At 36.3% G+C, this 18775-nt stretch overlaps 1 protein-coding gene across 1 annotated transcript in view; it reads left to right on the top strand.

The window, feature by feature from the left end:
- The window catches only part of BMPR1B (bone morphogenetic protein receptor type 1B), a 161925-nt gene that overhangs the window by 31164 nt on the left and 111986 nt on the right, over positions 1–18775 (top strand). The window lies entirely within an intron of this gene.

Genomic DNA, 18775 nt, shown 5'->3' on the forward strand with positions numbered 1-18775 from the left:
GTGTAGTGGACAGTGTCATCGTGTGGAAGCCGGGAACACGGCCAACGTGGGGGCTTTTTGAAAAAGAAGCCAACATCCGCGTCATGGTGCAGTGAAGTGACATAGTCACGACCTTTGGCAACAGAGGGGACCTGGGAGCGATGAGAAGTGAGAACTTAAGCACTGACAAGTCCTGCTTGTCCAAGTGACTTGCTGTTGGTGCCTTATAAACTGCGACTCTGTGCCAGGCATTAAACTAGAATGAGCATCTCCTACTATGTAACGGTTGGGTTTTTTGCAATCATCACATAGTAGCACTTTAACATGTTTCTCCGTGTGTTCATAGAGCTGTAAAATGTTCATTTTTCATTCTTGTTTTGGATGTCCCAGATTATCATCCAAAACAGTGTTGCTGAGGGAGATGGAAGGGAATTGTTTCCTATGTATTTTCTAATTTGGAACACTCGTGAAATTTAGATACTTTTATGCTTATGTTTACTAGAGATGGATTAGAAAGTACATATTTGGCTTTGCTAGAACTGCGGCATTAGCTAGGTGAAATTTACTGACATGCTGAAAGTTTCTTTGATTATTTTTTAGGCTGTGGAACTATCAGCATTAGCATGAGTTTGAAAATTTTTAGGTCATGTTACGTGTTTAAGTTAAAAACAAAAATAAACTTAAAGAAACTTAATGTTGCTATAGAGTTTAAGCTACAGGCCAATGGAGATACTAGGAAAAGTTAATACTCTGGCACTGATTTTGTGTTAGGGCTAATATGTATGCAGACAACAGCTCATTCTAAAATGGGGTGAACCAGATCCAAAACAGCAGGTGAAATAGGTCTCAGTGTAAACTGTGTACCTTAAAATGTGACCAGTAGCAGTGCAGTGTCACTTTTGTGGAATGCATATATGACTTTTGAAATGATGCAAAATGTTTTGGTCCAATTGATATCTAAGTATGAAGTATATCTTAACATTGATTTCATGCTTGTTTTGTCCTCTGGAATCAATCTTTTTCTTTATACTTTTTCAAATTCTGCCTTACCTTATTAGTGGGTTTGTTAGATTTTTGATAACAGTGTTTATTTTGAAAATATAACTGTGGTGATCTGGGATGGGCATTTCCCAATTAAAGAAGCTACCTGGCTAAGTTCATCAATAAATTTTTCTTAGTTACTGCCTTTGGGTAATGTTTTATGACCAAGACTGTAATTTCAGTACTTTATTTGGCATCTTTTATTTTTTTCTGCTTTATGTTTTACATAAATACTTATGTGATACTGATTTCTTACCCTTTTTTATTGGTTTCATTTCTGATGTATGTTGTTGAAATTGTGAGCAGAAAACAGGGCAAATAAATTGCTACAATAAAAGAGAAGCTAAAGAATGTTTTCCTTTTAATAGAGAGAAGAAATAGAAAATTGTGATATTGGCTAATAATGTCTAAAATGAGATGTATTTTTGTTGAAGGCCGGTTGTGTGTCTTAAAACTTGAACTACCTTCTCAATATTATTTTTGGCTATATTGTCAATTCTGATCTTGGCTATTTATCATATTTATAAGTAACATTTTATATGCAGGCATATTGTAAGAAAGTAATGTAGGCCCTTTTGTATTGTATGTCAATAATCTATTGAAGCAAGATGAATGAATTTAACTTGAAATACTAGTATTAGCCTCGTGATGGATCTCCCTTCCCTGGTCTCTTTTGCTTTCCTACCAGTCCCTCTGCTACCCACCCTGATGAACACATTGGTTTCATGCTGAGACCCTCCCATCCCTGGCTCTCTGTTACTCAGAGATCAAAGTCCAGCTTCTAGGTACTATGAGTCTCTTTTTGATATACTATGTTCAGCGTCAAGTATTCCCTCTGGGGAAACTCTCTCTCTTGCTTACCCATGAGAGTATTTCCCCTTTTCTCTGTTTTATGCTCCGACAACATTTAACATCTTGTATCTCCCAAAACAATCCACACTGTGTTGCTTCTTTCTGGAATCATTTATGTTGCTCTCTCTACCTTGAATGCTCTCTTCCTAGTCTTTGGGTTCCAGCCTCAGTGGAAGGAATCCCCCCTCCCCAGCACTTTGCAAAGCTTGATAATATAGAGTTGTGTGCATCTTTTTTACACGTGAGACTGTAAGCAATTTGTGGCCAGATGTTAAAATTTATTCTTTTATGCTTCCGCAAGACCAAACATATAAGAGTATTCCAGCATTTGAACTAAACAAAAATTTTATCTTATTTCTCTTATATACTTTGCTTTGTAGCCTTTTAGTTTTAATATATTTTAAAACTTTGATTGATTAGATTGAAGGAAAGCCCCTCAAGTGGATAGTAAATGCTTTGGGGACAATAGCAGTGCTTTTTAAAAAAATTATTTTCATTTTCTAGCACCAGTCATAGTTTGTGTGTGTATGTGTGTGTCCATGCCAGTAGATATTTCTTGAACTCAAACTTATTTGAGTACCAAAAGTTCAAAATTATATTCATTAGCAAATAAAAATTCAGGATATAAGCCCCCAAATGTTGTTTACTTAATTAATTTGATGAAATCTGCCCACAAAAATGAGCTCCTTGCTGCTGCCAGGTGAACTACTGTGATAAATTCAATGATGCCCATCAATCTGAAAATAGGTCACGCCTTTCTGAAGGCCCAAGGAGAACTTCAGGATACAGGAGGCCCATCCTGATGAATGCTAGAGAATTTCACAATGGAATTGTTCCCTATGTTACTGATAAAGGCATGTCTTCAAATTTTACTTACTGTTGCAGAGATAGTTAGGGACTTAAGGAAATAATAGGAAACCATGGCTTAAAAATTCTCAAACCCGAAAGGTGATATTCCATTTCAGTCAGAAGAAGAATTTGCTTCTCAAAATAGAAATGTTGAAAGAGAAGGAAGTCAATGTTTAAAAAAGTAGTTGAGAAATAGCAGCTGTTTCTTTTCAGTTCTGATATTAAATAGAAATAAAATTTATTTTGTCTTCATGCTTTATTTACTCATCATCCATGAAAGTACTTATTTATATATTAAATATGTTGTATACCAGAAACAAATGTAACGCCTCATGCATAATTTAACAGTAATTTACAGTTTTTCTTATTTTGATTTGTTTTACTTCTTCGTGGACACTCCCGGCAGTTTCCACTATTATTTAAGCCTTATAAACCTCTTCTGGACATTGACTATAACTCTTTTGTTTGTTTAACCTTGAGTTGTAAGTTTTAGGAATGAAAACAAGACTGGTATTTTCATAGGAATATTTGGTAGCCTTTTTGCTTGGAATGGACCATAATTCAATTTATAATTTCTTTTCAGATATATTTTGCCCACATAACTATCCTGTGGCAAAATATATATGGAGGTGATACCTTAGCAAAGAGTTATAGGTATAAATTTTATAGCTATCACAAGCATATCAAATAATATAAATATAACACCGAGGAGGTGGGTGTTTCTTTGGTCATGGACATAGAATGAACCTAGTAGCTGCTAGTCCGTGGGGAGAGAAACTCAAGCTTACTTTGATATTAAAGATTATAGCAAAAACAAACGTAAGCAAAACATCAGCACCACCACAAGACAAGCTCAAAGAACTTTGTGGTTGGAATGAGGCATGAAGGATTTTACCAGAACAGTCAAGCCTTACTGTGTTATTGTGAGCAGCTTTCCTTGCCAATCAAGTTTCCTATAACTATACATGGCATAGAATTCATAGAGCCCGGGAGGAGGAGAATAACTTCATTATGGAAGGTGGAACGTTAAAGCTCTTCTTCAATTGTGGCACAAACAGGTAACATAACTTGCCAAACATTGGCTTTTAAAGTAGCCAGTTATGATTTGGATTAGAAAAAAAAAATTAATTATAAGGCCAGTATTTTTTTAATGTGGCTTTTCTTGTCTGATTGTAATTGTTCTATTTTATTCTGCATACTGCACTTAAAGTTTAATGTGTCATATCTCTGTTTTGTATTGTATTAAACTCTTCTGCATTATTTCTTAATTCCTGAAAGTTAAAGCTAATAATTACCGTACTCAAGTGGGATGGAGTACTTTCCCATTTACAACCATACTTAAATATTTTTTTCTAATGACAGGTATCCTTTCTGGCTCTCATGAATTTCCCTATTCTCTTTGGCAGTATGGTCACGTTTATGTCACACAACCATTCTCCTTTCCATAGAGCATGGCAGATAGTCCTGAAGCAAAAGACAAAAACTGCAAAAACAAGTTTTATGCTTTGGATTATAAGATTAGAATATAGAATATCTGTAGTCTAATAGGAAATACATGGTTATATTTTGTTTTATAACTTTGTTTTTAAGATGATGATTTGTTCTAATTAACAGTTGGAAAAAATCTTTGATTAAAAGAAAATCAAAGAATCGAATATGCTTTTCCAGATTATATTGACTCTCATCTAGGGTTGTTTTAGAAATATTAGGTCATTAAATATGAAATGTCCGATTTTGAATCGAAAGTTTAGTTTATTATATCTCAAACAAGAAGCAGTACAGTTAATCAAACTGTGTGCCTAAACCATCAACACAGTTTTGCCATCTTAGTGATAGCTTGCTTATGCCAGCAGCAAAGAAGCCTGGAGAGCAAGTGGCAATGAAATTGCAAAAGACGTTTTCCAGAGCTTGTTGAGAATTGAATATTTTTCCTTGCAAGAAGTGGTCCAAAGCCCGGAAGAAGTGGTAGTCATTTGGTGCAAGGTCTGGTGAATACAGTGGGTGACAGAGAGTTTCCAAGTATAGCCTCTGTAGTTAGAGCAGTATTGTTTGTGAACAGGTGGCCAAGCGTTGGCATGCAAGAGGATTGGCCTGTCTCTGCTGACCAATCTCAGGTGCTTTATCACAAGCATCCTCATAATTTTGTCCAACTGGTTGCAGTCAACATCCATTGTAATTTAACCAGGTTTCATGAAGCTGTAGTGGATAATACCAGTGCTGGACCCCCAAACACACATCATTAGCTTTTTGCTGATGAATATTAGGTTTTGGACTATGTTTTGGCACTTCATCTTTATCCAACCATTGTGCTAAACACTTATGATTGTCAAAAAGAATCCATTTTTCATCACATGTAAGAATATGGTGTAGAAATAGTTTGCGTTTATGTCGTGACAGCCAAGAAAGGCATGCTTCGAGACGATTTCTCTTCTGATGCTCATTTAATTCATGTGGTCCCCATCTGTCTAGATTGTTTACCTCGCCCATTTGTTTCAAATGGTCCAATATTGTTGGACTAGTAACGTCAAACCTTGCTGCTAATTCACGCGTAGCTTGAGTTGGATTCACTTCCACTGCAGCTTTGAGCTCATCATCATACACCTTGGTCTCAGGTCACCCACATGGCTCATTTTCAAGATTCAAATCACCACAATGGAACTTTATAAACCATAGATGCAGTGTGTATTCATTAGCCACATCCTTCCCAAATACTTCGTTGATATTTTGAGCTGTCTGTACTGCATTAGTTCCATGATGAAACTCATATTCAAAAATAACACGAAATTTTGACTTATCAATGGTTTCACAAAAATTGCTCTAAAAATTTTTTTGAAAGATAATCACAAGCCAAAATGTGTGTTTGAAAGAATGAAGATGTACCCTTACAATAAAAAAAAGTGTCAAAGTGAAATGTCAGAGATATCAACTGTCAAACTTAGTACTTAAGGAAATCAGACATTCCATACCTGATAACCTAATATACATAATTAAAGATGTAGAGAGGGCCGGGCATGATGGCTCATGCCTGTAATCTCAGCACTTTGGGAGGCTGAGGTGGGCAGATTGCTTGAGCTCAGGAGTTCAAGACCAGCCTGAGCAAGAGTAACACCCTGTCTCTACTAAAAATAGAAAAATCAACTGGGTGTGGTGGTGCATGCTGTAGACCTGTAGTCCCAGCTACTCGGGAGGCTGAGGCAGGAGGATCCCTTGAGCCCAGGAGTTTGAGGCTGCAGTGAGCTGTGATGAGGCCACTGCACTCTACCTGGGGTGACAGAGGGGAGTTTCTGTCTCTAAAATAAAAAAAAAAAAGTAGAGAGGAACAAAGCAAAACAGCTTTTTCTTTTTCTTTTTCTTTCTTCCTTTTTTTTTTTTTTTAAAGAGACAGCATCTCACTGTGTCACCCAGGCAGAAGTACAGTGGCACCATCATGGCTCACTGCAACCTCAAACTCCAGGGCTCAAGTGATCCTCCCTCCCACCTCGGCCTCCTGAGTAGCTTGGACTCCAGGCACTGACCACCACACCTGGCTGATTTTTTAAAAAATTTTTTGGAGAAATGGGGTCTTGATATGTTGCCAAGGCTGATCTCAAACTGCTGTCCTCACATGATCCTCCTGCCTCAGCCTCCCGACAAAATGCTAGGATTACCAGGCAGGAGCCACCACACCCAGCCCAAACAAGCTTGTGTTGTCCTTGTCATCTTCTCGTAAATCTTTGCTCCTCTGTTCCTGTTCTCACCGCTCCCAAAGAGATTGGGGCTCTTTGGCTTCTTCCATTCTTAATAATTTTGAGGTCCCTGGTAACAATTGCTTTGTATACTTAGATGAAAGTTTTTGAACAAACAGCTGAAGGTTATTCTCAGCCTCAGCCTGTGATTTCTGTTCCTTGTATTTCCCCTTCCCTTATATAAAATCAAAGTGACCTCCTTAACCTACCTCCCCAGTCAATGAGAAAAGTGCATTACCCGTTAGCGAACATTTTCCATTGAATTGATGCTTTTCACTTTACACATGTGTTGCCCATCTTTTCAATTTCTTGCCCGCAAAGACATTTATAATTTTTAAATCTTCGCTAATATGATAGAGGAAAGTGATATTTATTAATATGTTTTAATTACTGGTGAACTTGAATCAGAGGTGCTTATTAGTTATTAGCGTTTTAGTCTTTATCATTTACTTATTTATATACCTATTCTTTTTTCAGAGGCTGTATTCCTCTTGTTGGCTTAGAATTTTTTTTTAAATCAAAGGATCTTGATTCCTTAAAGATGTGTTAGTTGCAACTGATTTCACAAGCTTTTGATTACTTTTTAATTTTGTTGTATGTTTTGAAATACCTTTATTATTAAAGCTAATCAATATTTTCTCCATCTCCTTTGAAACTTAGAAAGCTTTTATTCTGTCCAGAAATAGGAAAAATATTTTTTCTACGTTTATATGGTTTCATTTATTTAACTGTTAATGCTATGATCCACAAGGAATTTATTAATCAAGTACAATAGCATTAATACTTTTATTGAATCATTCCTCCCCCTTTCCACTTTTTTTGGGAAGTCACTTTTATATTCCTGTGGTACACATTTAACTCTTTTTAGTACTTTTCAGTTTATATGGCCTTTAAAATATTATCTGTATGGGATAAAGTTCATGTTTCTTTTTCGGTGAGATTTGTTAGTGTGGTGTTGTTAGATTCAACTTGACATGATTCTTGAAATTACTATAGACAGGAGGCTGTGTATATTACTTAGGTTAAGGAAGACTATAATAAGATATTTTGTATGAGAAATTACGCAAAAAATAATATCCACCATTTATTATGGGTGTGTGTACATGTATACGTATATTCTGTTAGTCCTTGTAACAGACCTTTGGGAAACTTATTCTTATTGCCTTTTTCAGGATAAAGAAACTGAGACACGAAAATGTGAAGTAACATGGTCAACCTCACATAGCTACTAAGTGATAGAGCCATGATTTAAACTCAATCTGGCCAACAGCCATCTTTTAGGGAAGTGTTGCCAAAGAGAAATTATGCTTTTTGTCACAAGTAGTGATAGTAGATGGGGGTCTATAGGGGTCAGATGGCAAGAATCTTCCCAGCTTGGGTTCATCTGTGAAAAAGTGAGTTCAGGAATGATGACTTTCAAAATACAAGGGCAAATCAACGAAATTGGTGATACATGAAGCCTTTTCTTGTTTGGGATTAGCACTGAAGATACCAGAATCTCAAAATGGAAAGTAGTAGTCCTATCCTTTAAATCAGTTTGGAAGAAACTACAGATTTTGTTAACTTCCTCAGATTTTACTACTGCTGTTGACTTTATCATTTTTTTTTCCATTTCAGGCCAACTTAGTAATATTTTTCAGTTCTTCCTCATATGCTTAACACAGCACCATTTCCTCCCTCACGTAACTGCTCGTGACCTCAGCAGGAAAATTGGCACGGAGCTGGCAGGTCAGCAGGCAGTGACTGTCCCCTCTGGGTCTCTGTGTCCATACGATGAGTTTCATTTGGGGGAGAAACGAGTCTAACTAACCAACATCTCTGTCTCATCTCTATTTTAAGCTACTCAGTTAAGACACTCGAGCTTGCTGCTTTGATATGAAGCTCTGGTATTTGAAGCAAGAAAGGGAATTCGGGATATTTTGATGTCATTAGGACTTCATACTTGTATATACTAATTGGTTACCTGGAATGATGAAAGAAGATAGATTAATCTGCTATAGAAGGACGTACTTCATAAATATAGTTTGTTTTTGTTTATGGGTGGGAGAGTCCATTTGTAAAAGTTGATAAAAAGATATCATTCACAATCTTAATTTTTTTGTTATGCATTTGGCCACCACAAAATATTTTGTCTGTTTTCCTCTGTAACTGAAGGCCAAATGATTTTGCTTAAAAATAATATGGGACATTTTTCCCCTTGGATCACTCTGCCCTTTGTTGATACATTTGTATGTCTTTGGTAGCAATTATACTACACTTCATTGGGGTTTTCTTTTATAGCACTAGCCTGGAACATTTGAAAGTAATTATACCTTTTAGTTAATAGGCAGGTTGTTTTTCTATTATTATCTGGAAAATTATGCATCAGTATCAATATTAATTATCAGTCTTAAAAGTTCTAAATAGGTTGATCATATTATTCTTCCTTTTTTCAATCATACTTAGTTTCCTGCTTTAATATAAAGATTATAATTACCACACAGTATATAATTAAAACATAATTCAGTACATGATTCCATATATTAATTCCCCTGGTAAATATTTGCTTTTTATAAATGTAAAATTCACCTAAGAAGTCCCTCTCTTTTCTACTTGTCTCTATACCAATTTTTAACTTCATCAGTAAATTAAAGTATCATTATTTCCAGTAGTAGTTTAGATTATTAACCTTGAAATTTATTTCTGTGTTTATTGTCAGAGGCTTGTTCTTAAATCGAACCTGACAATGACAGAGAAAGAAAGCATGGTGACCTAGGACACACCGTTCTACTGAAGTAATTCACAGTTCTTTGAATGTGTAATTTTTTTTTGTTTATTTGTTTTAAATGAGCCAACATACAATGCATATAGTCTTTTGAGTTATTCATTAATACTCCATGTGTAATTCTTTTAAATTATTATTGGTAGAAATAGACAATTTAGAATGATTTTTTTTCTTTATCTTGTGCTGTTGCAGTCTGAGGTAGATTTGCTACAGCTTCAGAAGTACGATGAGTTTAAAATATATCTGCTGAAACTTGGGGAGCTGGTTTTATGGGCAATTTGAAGCTGTTCCACACTGCATGTTCCTTCTATTAGAAAGGAAGCGTGCTATTCATACTGACATGATTTCAATTTCTTAATAGCCCAGCCTACATATGATTTGCAGGGGTAGAGAATGTTAAAATTTTGGTTAGATTTTAACAAAATACTTTCTGTGACACACGTGTGTTTCTGTTTATTAAGTGTGTATTGCCAGTGGTATTACTTGATGCAGGTAGAGCACACCTGAGATCAAATACTGGCTTGGAGATACCATAAGTGGCGTAGAACACACAAATGGTCAAGTGTACATTGCCCCCCGTGCCACGTTTACTGTAAGGTGCTCATGTCTACACGATGGGCAGTTGGACAAACAGGGGGACTTGGGAGGACCAGGTAGCAGGCCCAGAATCTCCCTCCCAAGCAGGAACCGTGCATGATGTCAGTCCCCTCTGCTTCCCTCCCCTCCCCCTCTCCCTCCTGCTCACCCTCTTCTTTTCCTCCTCCCTTTTATTCCTTCTCCATCTTTTCTTTTCTCATTTTTTTTTGCTTTGATTCTTTTTTTTTTAATTTATTTTTAATTTATTTTTTTTATTCTTATTTCAGCATATTGTGGGGGGACAAAAGTTTAGGTTACATATATTGCCCTTGACCCCCACCCCCCAGTCAGAGCTTCAAATGTGTCCATCCCCCAGACGGTGCACATCGCACTCATTATGTATGTATACACCCATCCCCTCCCCCCCACATCTGCCTGACACCCCATCAGTGTTATTCCTAAATGTGCTCTTAGGTGATGATCAGTGAAACCAATCTGCTGGTGAGTACATGTGGTGCTTATTTTTCCATCCTTGGGATACTTCACGTAGTAGAATGGGTTCCAAAAATCTTGTTCATAAATATCAGTTGTACCTCAGCCAGTTACTGATGTTTACTGATTTTTTAAGTTGTTACTGATTTTTTAAACTTCAGCCTTTCTTATCTTCTGTCTTCCATCTATTACCCAATTTTATCAGAAAACTCTTCTGTCGTGCAATTTGAAGAAAATCTTTCCAATTTTAACAGAAACATTAAATGTCTGGAAGTAAGAGAAATTTGTATCATAAAATACAAAATTGCCATTAGTATCTTTCACAATTTGCCCAAAGTCATTTACTCCCCTATTTTATAATTAAAGGTGACTTCGTCAACATTATACCGTGGATATTTGTGAGATGGTTATTATTGTCATCCCTATTTTCAAGATGAGGAAATGGAAATTCAGGGAGGTTAAATAGCAATGCTTAAAATGATGCAGCTTGGCAAGTAGAGGAGATAGGATTGGAATTGAGGTCTTTCTGACTTTTAAAAACTTGCCTGTGTAGTGTACGACTTTCTTTTAAAATAGGTAATTTAACTTTCTTACTCCTATACATGAGTAAAAGTTTGTGTGGTAGCGTAGCAGTTCAGAAGGATTCCAAGTGTAGTAGATATCCAAACCAGAGACTAGCAACTCCATTCCCTGCAAGGAAGAAAAGGCTCTGTTGATATTTGCAAACAGGAGAAATAAATCTTATTTATTTCTATTTATTAATACTATAAATATACATAAACATAAATATAAATATACATATTATATAGAATTACTATAACATAATATAAACTTTAATAAAAACAAATATAGATATATTATTATATATCAAATAAATATACTATTTATTTTAGTATATTATTCTTATTTCGTATTTTCTCACTTCTGTGAGAAACCCTACAACAATAGAAATACTTAGGAAAGCATGCTCTTCCAAATAAATTCATGCTATGATCCAGGATGTTTTTGAAGCAGGTCAAATCTTCATCTCTAATCGAGACAGATTTTGATTTCAGTTAGACCCTAATGAACGTTTTTATTAGTTATATCACACTGTGATGGCATGAATTTTTAGATCACATAATTATAAAAATAGATGTTGTTAGGTTATTTGAGTATGAAGGTATTCTGTGGATTAACTTTTTACCTTTGACTTGCTGTGCTTTTCAGAAACTCTGTTATAAATTATATGGGACAAGAAATGATAGTCAAATCCTATTTTTATCTAGTTAACAAACCTGTTTTTTTTTGGGGGGGGGATTTAGTGTAGAAGAAATAAAAACCATAAATAAAAATGAGCTTTAGAAATTACCTGTTGATTTTTTTCCAATTGTTCTAGCCCCACATTTGTTAAGGTACAACTTAAAAGTTATTATAAATTATAACTCCTGTTTGTATAATGGTTTACATTTTAAAAGTAGTTTCGTGCCCAGTGTTTCTTTTCATCTTGTTCTCACACATGCTTTGCAGCAGGTGTATGCATTTTATGGCTGGAAAAATTAACATGAAGTAAGATTGGAGTGAAGATTCCAGACCTAGAAGCCAAGTGTTTCTACCTTGCCAGAATAGTTCTAAAACTTGGTTATCTTAATTACAGTATGTGAAAATGCAAAGAAATAAATACGTAATTATATTTTAACCCATACCAGGCTCTAGTAGAAATAATGAGTAGCAGGTACAAGTCATTTAAGAAAAAAGTTATGAGAGTCTTATTTCATATTGAGAAAATTTTATAAATTTAATTTAGTTGTTTCTGAAAACTGAGAAAAGAATTTAATATGATTATAGGGGCAGAACACCTGTATTGAGCTTGTTGGGATTATGTGGGAGTCTAGTTTGAGAACCACTGAATTATCACATAAAAATTCCTAATCAGTATACAGGGTAGCAGTAATATTTTCCTAAGCTGTGTTGGTATGTTGGTAAAGAGTTTATAAGGAATGCAGACCAGTTTAAATAAACTAAATATCTGCCTCTCCCTGTATTGGGTAAAGGGATGACAGAGTGAGTATGTAGACCTACATAAACTATATAAAAATCATAAAAATTTGAAGGGAGTGAATTTATCAAGTTAGTTTTCTTTTCCCTTAACCTTGCCACTTTCCTTCTTTCCCCGTCTGTAATGATGTGCTGTGACCTCAACTTTAGTGCCTTGCATCCATGGCAGACATCGTCAACCAATCCAACACTTGTTCCCATTGAATCCCGCTGAGCCTAGAATCCAAGCCGCCATCAGTGATTGGCCCGCCATATGGAAAATGGACATTGTGTCCACTCAACTCATTCTATAGCAGAAACAAATTCTGGAAGAAGGACTTAACCATGAAAGCCACTACTTTAAAATATTTAGAAATGGATATTTTAATTGTTTTAGGTCAAGATAAGAATTTATTTAACAAGACAGAAACAGACAATCATAAAGAAAAAATAATAATAAATTCAACACCATTAAAGTGAAAAAAAAAAAAAAAAAAACTGTGTTCGTCCAAGGATACTAAACAAGAATAAGAAAGACCAAAAACTGTTTTAGTATATAGGATATATTGAAGATCCTACAAATTAGTAAGAAAAGTCAGTCAGAATAAAAATAGGAATTTCAAAAAGAGAAAATCCAGATGGTCAATAAACACATGAAAAGTTGCTGAACTTCGTTAATCATTACAGAAATGTGAATTAAAACTACAGTGATCTACTATTTCGTATCTACCGTGTTGGTAAAAAATATTAAAGTCTGAAAATACCAAAATGGTGCAGATATGAGGCAGCAGGAATTCTCATATATGGCTAGAGGGGATGTAAACTGGTGCAGTGGAATAGGTAAATTGAAATTCAGTGTCAGTATGTTTTTTTTTTTCTCAGCAATTCCACTGCTAGATATATATTCTATAGAAATTTCCTCTCATATGCCTTAGGAAATGAGTATGAATTTTTTTTTATAGTGGCCTTGTATGTAAAAACAAAACACAAACATATAAAACAAATCTGGAAGCAACTCCACAGAAAACAATGAAAAAGTTAGAGAATATTTGTATATAGTGGAATTAACATAATAATGTAAATGAATGAACCCCAGCTGCATTCATGAGCCTGTGTGAATCCCCAAAACATGTTGAATGAAAAAAGCAAGAGAAAAAAAATATATATATACAGCATGAGTCCTATTAAAATAAAATCTGTGAGGACGTTTTATCATCCCCATTTTATAGGTGATGAAACTGAGATTCAGATTATATAAATAACTCATATTTGGAGAGAGTGGAAACTGGGTACTATATTTTCTCTGTCTTTTTTACAATACTGAAATATTTCGTAATAAAAGACCAGAGCAAACAGATTTTCAACTTAGCGTGGTATGAAAAAAGTCGATTTGCTCTTCAAAAAGTAGTGTATTGGTAGGAGATTTAATTTTTTAAAATAGCCTTGTTTCCTGATATTGTCAAAATAGGTAACAAACCAAAAGAAGGAAAAAGAAAAATGTGAACCACATACTTCCTTTCCTATTTCCTTTATACTGCTACATACTCTACAAATAGTTTCTTAGAAACAACGTTTCCTTAATTCTAACAAACCAATTTCAATTCCTTTTTGGGAAAAAAATTCTATAGTATTAAATATGCATATATGTATTATGAGTATATATATAGGCATTTTAAGATTCCAATATATGAAATATATTCCAATATATCTATATAAATTAAGAAAGAATAAATGAAGATACTTTACCAAAGTTCTGCTACCTACCCAATAAAACTTGAGTTTGTGGTAAACCTTGATTCTATGGTGAAACCAGTAGTTTGCTAGGCTTATTAAGTGAGGGTGCACCTTTAAAAATTATTTCTCTGTCATCGAGTGTACTATTTGATTGAAAGCCATATAGACTATTTTAGCAAAATATGAATTATGTGTAAGATTTTTCTTGTGTAACCTAATATGTATTTGAATACCCTCTTTGATGCAAGAATACATTGTTGCACCCGTAGAGTTTAGACACTGTTGTTGGCAACTGTGTTTTCCTTTATTCTAAGGTGAATGTTCTTTCACATATTACTATTTATCTTTTATAATGCATGTGTGTATATTCAAGGAGGTACAGTTTGTTTTTCTCAAGCTCAGAGTAAGTTCAAGTTGGCTTTATGGAATTGAGAAAATGCATTGAAGACACATTCTGGAGCGTGACAGGTTCTAACACCAGTTTTCGGGGTCCCCTTATTCTCTACTTTGACGATCTGTCTGAGGCTTCACAATTTGATAAGAGGTTTGAAAGGCAGGCTCTGAAGTCAGAGGGCCTGAGGTCTGAGCCTGCCTTGACCACCAAGTAGCTGTGTGAACTGTAACAGATTAATTAACCTCCTTGGGCCTCAGTTTCCTCATTCATAAAGAAGAACCCTACACTTAAGAGTCCTTCCCTCAGTGTGGACAATGATGAACTGGAATTGAGAATCTAGCCAAAAGGTGGAATAGTACAGCAGACTGAGACAAAATGAGGACCTGAATTTAAGACAGAGGCAGGAGGAGATTTTTTTTTTTTTTTTTTTTGAGACAGAGTCTCGCTCTGTTGCCCGGGCTAGAGTGAGTGCCATGGCGTCAGCCTCGCTCACAGCAACCTCAACCTCCTAGGCTTAAGCGATCCTCCTGCCTCAGCCTCCCGAGTAGCTGGGACGACAGGCGTGTGCCACCATGCCTGGCTAATTTTTTCTATATATATTTTAGTTGTCCATATAATTTCTTTCTATTTTTAGTAGAGATGAGGTCTCGCTCTTGCTCTGGCTGGTCTCTAACTCCTGACCTCCAGTGATCCACCCGCCTCGGCCTCCCAGAGTGCTAGGATTACAGGCGTGAGCCACCGCGCCCGGCCAGGGGGAGATTTTAAAGACTTAAAAAAGCGCAAACTGAACAGATTTGGGGGACACAGAGAAGGAATAGTGACAGATATTCTCATGTTGCCTGACCTAGCCAATTGTCTGAATTCTGGTATGGTTTATCAGGATAGAAAATGTAGGAGGGGGCCCATTTTAGGGTAAAGATGGGTACTTTACATTTCCGCGTGTAAGTACAGTCATTTCAGACCCTCAAAATGAAACTTACTGCCTTGCTTAGTGCTGTGATTCTGTACCTGCCATTTTGTGTCACTCCTGGAAACCAGGTGCTCACATTCCAGTGGATGGTTGTGCATTGGTATGTTTCCTGCTGCTGTTGGAATAGGTCCTTATTCACCTTGAGGTACTATAATACCCTGTGGTTTGGACAAACTTTCATTCTCAGTTATCTGCTGTTTTGGGACCAGTTCTCCCTAACAATTCTATCATCTAGGACCTAATTTTGGTGCTCTATTCCTTCCTTTTTATGTTTTGGTGACCTTTTTAAAAAAGAAATATCTTGCAATATGGTTGAACTTCAAAGAAAATGGAGTTGGGAGTCTCTGTTCCTTGGAAATTGCTTGGTTCATATAAAAATTTGTTTCGCTTCTCTTTTAGACCAGCTCTTTAAGCTCCAGGGGAACTGGAAGAAACTTGCCAGGCAACCAGGAATTCTGTTACCCTTTAAGTCAGAACAGTGGTGTCTCCTTACTTTATATCTTATGATAAGAAAACCACTCAAATGTTCAGTAATAGCTAAGGGAGATCTGTTTCAGGGTGAGTTCTGGTGTCCACAATCAAAATGGATTGACAGATTCTCTCTCACATAGGAAGTGTTAGGGTTAACCTCATCAGGCATTGTGGTGTAGTATATTTGCTTGATTTTTCATGTTCTGGCTACATACATCATGTCATGTAGAGATTGCATTTGGGTACAAGTAACAGAAGGTGGAAATCATGGTAAAATAAGCTAGAAGGTTATTCCTCCTTAATATAAAGAAGTCCAGAAGTAGGCAATCCGGGAATTATGTGGCCGTCCACAAACATCATCAGGGGCCCAGGCTCTCTAGCATGTGGTTGACATTTTCAGTGACACATGTGGTTCACAGTGGCTGCTGTCCCTCTAGCTGGTATGTCTAATTTCTAGGTGGCAGGAAAGAAGTGGATGGTGAGGGACAGATCATGGGCGTACACCTTCTGGACAAGTACCTTAGAAGCAGCAATTCAAAATGTCCCACCTCTGGGTACATTTCATGAGCCAGCTTTTAATGGCCGCATCACGATCCCTTAGCGGGCTGTATCACTACCCTGAAAAATCCGGCTTCTGTGGCCAAGGAAGAAGAGACGAGTGGAGAATGGATTCTAAGCAGCCTGCTTTGCCACGTTTGTTCTACTTAAGATACTGATGGAAATATTTCATAGGTTTATGAATGTCCGGTAGGAAAAATGAGCGTTGCTCTTTAGTTACAATTTCTTATTTTTTTGAGGCAGTCTCGCTCTGTCACCCCAGCTAGAGTGCAGTGGACCCTCATGGCTCACTGCAGCCTCTAACTCCTGGGCTCAAGCGATCCTCCTGCCTCAGCCTCCCCAAGTAGCTGGGTCTACAGGCATGTGCCACATGCCTAGCTAATTTTTTCTGTTTTTTGTAGAGACCGAGGGGGTGGGGGGCAGGGGGTGGGTCTTGCTCTTGCTCAGGCTGGTCTCAAACTCCTAATGGCAAGTGATCCTCCTGCCTCAGCCACCCATAGTGCTAGGACTACAGGCATGAGCCACCGTGCCCGGCTTTTAGTTATACATTTAATCTTCAGATTCCCCATTCTGAGATGTCCTTGATGGAATCCTGATGCAACCTTTAAAGCTCATGAGCCATTTAAAAATTATTTTTTGCTGTTTTGTTTCTCTTAACACGTTAAATTTAAATGTGTTAAATGTTTTCCTTGAAAAAATTTGAATAACTATTTCCCTGAGTATCTTAGACAATTGAGGACTGAGGGACCAACTAAAGAAGTCTTTGTCTGGATGTACAAACATATCTAGAACCTTAGGTCTCTCAGAAGGAAGAGGTGTGTGGTTCAGGCAGAATGAGAAAGTGATTTTTCCCAGGTCACAGGTGAATAAATTGTGAATTATTATTTTAATAAGTTACAATGTTATTAATACCAGAGAAATTGATTCTTGGTACATTTGGATGATTAATTTATAGTCTTAAGCATAAGTACTTAACCTGGCCTTCATGTACTTTGATATAAATGTACCTATGCTGCTTCTAATTAATACTGATTTTTAATTAATATTGGCATAGAGACAGTCATTTTGGATGCTTTTCCAGCTGTGTAAATTCCCCGGTTGCATAAACAGACTAAATTTAATCACAGAATTTACTGTGCTGGCGGTATTTACAGCTTCATTGTAGACACCATGTTTCAAACATCTGTCCTTCATTTACTGTATCTTAAATATAGACTTTCATAACACAGGCAGAATTATAAGTATTTACGCAAATATGCTCTAATGCAGTAGCAAGTGCAAGAAGGAACAAAATGTCTGCGAAAAGAATTTCTTAATAATTAACACAGTTTGGGTTAGTAAACTTGTCTCCCGTGCAAATAGATGCCTATCTGAAATAAGGAAGAAAGCATTTGTAAAAGAGCTTCTGACAAGACTAAACTCTCTACTTTTGAAAGTATTAAAAGCAGATTTTTAAAGGGGAGATTTGTGGTTTTTTTAACTTTTTGTCTTATGTTAAAGCTTATACAACTTTTTCATTAAATAACTAGTTTTTCCAGTGGGGGAAAAAGAACCACGTAATCTTTAAAAGTGAATTAGGAAGATGCACAAAGGAGAGACACAGATTTAGTAAATCCGACCTTCAAAAATTATTTTTCCCACAAACAGTGACCATCTCTCTGTCCAATTTGATTACGAAAAGTTGTAGAATATTATTTTTATAGCTGACTTTTGAGTTTGAGCCATGCAAGGCTAGTTCGTCATGCATTTCCTCCAGCTGATGTTATTTTGGATAAGATTATTTTAATCTGATTTTCCTTTGAGAGAACAACATGGGCATTGGCTTCCTTGGCTGATTTACAGGTACGGGTGAGTCCTAAAGGGACCACATGAATAGGCTTACGTAGGAGACAGGTTGCCCCATGCACAGATGCCTCCCTGGGCTTGCTGTTGGGCTCTGGAAAAAGCTTCCTTGCATGAGAAAACAGACCCTGAGACTGCTGTGTTTATATATATATGTGTGTGTGTATGTGTATGATACAAACAGTGTTATTAAAGATGATCAAAAAGTTAGGCCGGGCACGGTGGCTCACGCCTGTAATCCTAGCACTCAGGGAGGCCGAGGCAGGAGGATCGCTTGAGCCCAGGAGTTTGAGACCAGCCTCAACAAGAGCGAGACTCCGTCTCTATTTTATTTAAAAAAAAAGAAATGATTAAAAAATTAGAAAATGTAATCTACTGATACACAAAATCGAAGAAAGCAGCAATGGTAAGGAAGTGATGAATTAGAAAAAAAGATCGAAGTCATCAACCTATATTGCGGTCTAGTTGTCTGTTGCACTTGTTATATTATAAAATTAGCATTTTATTGTAGT

The sequence above is a fragment of the Lemur catta genome, chromosome 24, assembly GCF_020740605.2.
Source record: "Lemur catta isolate mLemCat1 chromosome 24, mLemCat1.pri, whole genome shotgun sequence".
Lineage (NCBI taxonomy): Eukaryota > Metazoa > Chordata > Mammalia > Primates > Lemuridae > Lemur > Lemur catta.